The sequence below is a fragment of the Nannospalax galili genome, unplaced genomic scaffold (genome assembly GCF_000622305.1).
Source record: "Nannospalax galili isolate Female #2095 unplaced genomic scaffold, S.galili_v1.0 scaffold803, whole genome shotgun sequence".
Classification (NCBI taxonomy): domain Eukaryota; kingdom Metazoa; phylum Chordata; class Mammalia; order Rodentia; family Spalacidae; genus Nannospalax; species Nannospalax galili.
The window spans coordinates 1404400-1409199 of NW_008349354.1; the positions used below are offsets into that span (position 1 = coordinate 1404400).

General features: G+C 42.0%; 1 protein-coding gene across 1 annotated transcript in view; it reads right to left on the bottom strand.

The window, feature by feature from the left end:
* Tnfrsf21 (TNF receptor superfamily member 21) overlaps positions 1-4800 on the bottom strand; it is an 80249-nt gene that overhangs the window by 20351 nt on the left and 55098 nt on the right. The gene's annotated exons all lie outside the window — the stretch shown is intronic.

Consider the following 4800-nt stretch of genomic DNA (forward strand, 5'->3'; position numbering starts at 1 on the left):
AGAAGAGAGAGAGAGAGAGAGAGAGAGAGAGAGAGAGAGAGAGAGAAAGATCTTTTGGTTCTAGAAAGGGAGAAAATTCCCAAGGCCAAAGGATTATTCTACTAGATATAAGTAAATAACAACAAAAGCAGCCTGAGTCCATCAGCTGTCAAATTTTTAGAAAATTTTAAAAATTATTTTATGTGTATGAGTGCATTGTCTGCATGTATGTAAGTCCACCCATGTTGTGTAATGCCCACAGAGGTCAGGAGGGGGTGTCGGGTCCCCTGGAACTGGAGTTACGGACGGCTGTTAGCCACCATGTGAGTGATGGGAACCGATCCCAGGTTCTCTGAAAGTACAGTGGAGCCATCTCTCCAGCCCCCATCAGCTGTTAGATCACAGTGCAGCTGACCTATGGTAAAGAGGATACAGGGAAAACAGAGGGAAACCATCTGCCCTGCCTGGCCAACACTAGTCCTTTTCCATTTATAACTCTCTGGTCAAAGTGAACAGCTCACACCACACTTTGGACTATTTATAATTGTAGCAGTTCTTTCCTTCTTTTTTTAGAGTCTTGCTGTGTTAGCCTAGCCTGGCCTCAAACTTGCAACCTTCCTGCCCCAGTCTCCTAAGTGCTAAGATCATAAGCATACACTACCAATTATCATTTTTTAAGTGTTTGAAATTTCCTTTTTCCTCCCTGCTTCAAGATGAAACAATAAAAGGGTATTAGCACTCAAATCAGATTGTTCCAGAATCCGGACATCAAGCACCACTCTGGCATTTTCACCTTATGCATCCAATAGTTTCATGAGTCAGTTCCTTGGTTGAGTCTGATGACCATTTCAGGTGTGAATTGTATGGCCTTGAATTCCCATTTGAATGGACAGGTTTCACACAGGGTTTTTGAAGAAGAAACTGCCCCACTCCATCCCAGGAAAGGTGGAGAGAGTACGTGTGTAAAGGAAAGAATAGAAAAATGCAATTGTACTGACTTAGCCTATAAGCATTCACAAAGGCCCTAAAACAAAGTGAGGACAACAGCCAGGCACGGTGGTGTATATATTTAATCCCAGCACTTAGACGGCAGAAGCAGGCAGATCTCTGTGAGACTGAGTCCAGCCTGGTCTACATACAGAGTTCCAGGCCAGCTGGGGCTACATAGTGAGACCCTGTCTCAAATAAAACAGAAGAGAAGACAGGAAGAGAAAGCAAACTAAGAAACCTAGAAGTTCAACTAGCCAGTGTTTCTCTTCTTGGGAGCCAGCGAGGCTCTATCTTCACACATACCTTTGTTTCCTTGCTAGGGAAACATTCCAGACAGCCTAGGAACGCTTGCTCAGGCAGGAAGGAATAAATATTTACAGTTAGCTGGGCCTTCCAGTTCTTGGGCACTGAACTCCAGTAGTACCTCCACCCTGACCGATCCACTTCCAGCCGTCTGGAAATCGAGTGAATCTCCCGGCCCAAAATTATGTGGCCCCTGGTGCTCAGGATTTAAAAGGTTCATTATGCGTGTGTTGGAGCTAGTTGGGAACATTCCTCCATTTCTCTTGCCGCTACAGCCGGGAAGTCATTATAACTAATAATAAACAAGCATGGTCCGCTTGCTGATGGTAAAACTACCTTCCTTTCGCACGCACATCGTTCATGTTCTGCACAAAGAAACTGAGGCACAGAGGCATGGTGGTTTACCCAGGGCCCCCAAAGCGATTATACCCCCAGGACAGGAACTTTCCTTCACATGCATTGGAGCCTTAAAGGCTGGTTCCTTGGGCATCCAACACATTCTTCCTCCCGACCTCCTGACTCACTCTCTTACATCATATAAGTCTGCGAACGTTACTGCTATTCAGCTGTATGCTTCCTGACGCACTGGCTCTGCCTCGCTCATCTGCATTGCCCAAAGTGCCTGGCATAATATCATGTTCATAAACTGTTACATAATATAGATTTAAAAATAAAGTTGCATCATCTTCTTTCCTGCTCCAGCCGGGGAAACATAAACGCAAGAGTGAAAGAAAAGAAGTGTAAGCTAAATTTCTGATTTATAGCTAGCTATCCTTCAAACTACGGTGAAATAATAGGATTTCGTTATTTGTTACTTATTTGCTTATTCAGTGGCTCATATTCCAGATAAGGAAAGAGTTGATTGCTGGACACCCAAACTGAGTATTCTTCAGGCAAAAGAAAATGATCCAGGTAGAAGCCGAGGCTGCAGAAGGTAAGAAAGGGAAGCAAAGAGGAATATCCAGGTAGATCCACACGGTAGATCCACACGAATCCTGCCTGTGGACGAACCTACCTATCATGCTTTGCAGGGGTGGGGGCATCATGCATATAGTATTAAAATTCTTTTTATTATGATTTTTTTGAGACAGGATATTCCAAGCTGGCCTCAAACTCTCTATATAGATAAAGATGACCTTGAATTCCTGATCCCAGCTAGTCTGAAGGTGAAGATGGTAGATCTGAACCCAAATATTTAAGCAATTACATTAAAATGTATACACACTGTAATGCTCTAAGTAACTAAAACTGCCAGACTAGGTTAAAGACACACACATAAACCAGAACCTTAAATGTATGTTCACTGCCAGAGATGATTCTGTGTGTGTATGTGAGTGTGTATGGTGTGTTGTTATATGCACACATACACACATGCACACACACGCACACACACACACACCAATTCAATTTTTGTATTTTGAAAAAGGTTTTAGATAGCTTTGTCAAAATCCCATTAACCTCCAGCTATCATCCAACTGCTTACTGCTCCCAAATGTTCACTCCCTGTTCATGTTCACAGAAAGTATGATTCTGGAAGTCTGGGTTTGGTTGAAACGTTGACCTTAAAAGAAAGGAGTGCCTGCAAAATGTACCTCCCATATCAGATGAAGAAAGAGCCAGCCTCTGAATGCGTTTAACAAAGGCTCACAGGTCACAGTGGTTAATACTGGACCAGCTGTTCTTGACAGAGGTAACTAAAAGCCACACTAGTGCCAACCCTTTGAATAGCAGCACAACATAGGTGCTCCAGGCCTCAGGAACAAGAAGAAACATTAACCATTAAAAATGAGTTATTTTTACACATGAAGAGTCCATTAACTCCTGTGGCAAAGTCACAAAACCCCAGCAGTACCAGCAGTACAAATCCATCAGAAGACAGGAAGAATAAGCCTCAATTATGCCCCCTGCCTTCTGATTCTCTTGCTTGACTTGCCAAATCTCAGAGACAAATTATGGACAGACCACTCCATACTGTGCAATTATTAAGAACTGGCAGCCAGAAATCCAGGCTTGTTGGTTATTAAAATTACAGTCAGAACTGGACCCAGAACACTGCTAGACAATATGTATGTTATTCAAGCAGGTAATAAGCAGCTTAATGAACATGGTCTTCTCAGCATCTGTTGTAATACCCAGGCTATGGGGACAGCAAATGGAAAGCCACAGGATGCTCGCACACCGTTTCTCAAAAGACAATGACAAGAAAAGGGTCCTGGGATGATTAAAATCTTTTTGTGATAGGGAAAAGATGAGAGGAAGGGAGGTATGCACAAGGTTGGCACGTGGAAGAGGTGCTGTGTGTTCTGACTCATTTCTTCTTTGGTTCTGTCATAGATTTGGGTTAACCAAATCCTAACATGGAGATCTGGAAGTTTAGCCCCAAGTACCTGAACTCATCTTCAAGTTTGCTGTTGTCTGACCAATCCTTCCCTTAAAGCCAACACTTAAAAATATGATGCTTTGCCTCTACACTGCAAGTATTTTATTGAACCAGAGGGTAAATATTTCCCTCACTCTTCAAAAAAGAGAAAAACCCAGCTACTTAAGAAATCCAGCTGTAGCCATGCATATTTATTGAAATTCTGTCTCAAAAATTCACAACACCAGTGTGTGCCTTTCAATGTTTATACTTGGCCTAGTAGTAAATTTTTTTGTGTGTGTGGGGGGGGAATTCCACATTTCAAAGAAGTTAGAAACATACCAAAAACTTAGAAGGCCACCTTCAAAGCTCAACTAACACCTATACATTTATATCCTAATATTTAATGTGGATTAAAAAACTCACCTGAAAAAATGCTTACTTCAACAGTAAAGAAACACTATGCTATCAATGTAGAAACATAAACCCTGAGTCCCTAGATATAAGCTTGGTGCAAAATGACTGTGAATTGAGTTGAAGTGGTGAACCATCTCCACCCAGTTCTTAGAAATAATGAATTTGGATCACTGGACACATCGCACAAAACAGGCTTTTTAATCTTGAGTGGGTTTTTATCAAGTCTTAGCGGCAGGATAGATCACAAAACTTTAATCAATGTCTGTTGGAAACACGATCCAATACCAAGTTCTCTACATAATTCACGCCTTTCAGGGAAGTAAAAGATGGCTAAGCAAAATGAGTTACATGATGACTGCAATTATCATTCTAGAACAACTTCAATAACTCGGGCATCTTAGACTGCATGTTTGTAATATCAGTATTAATATTCAAAAAGAAGGTTTACAAACACAATCAGTCTGAAAGGGAGGGTGTAATGTCTTTGATCACTCACCTAACAAATGTCAGAGCCAGGAAACAAATACAGTGTTGTTTGGCTCTAAAAGTAGGGCTCACTGACACAAATAACACACACTCCTGAGACTTCTTCAATTCCCATCTGATGTAGGGGGTTGAGCAACCAATGAGGGTGGAGAATCAGTCTTGCAATTAACTGCTGTCACTTCCACCTGCATCCTCAGAGGAAGCAGAGTGGACCCAACTAAGTTACATCTCTCTGTCTCTCTGTGTCTCTCTCTCTGTCTTTCTCT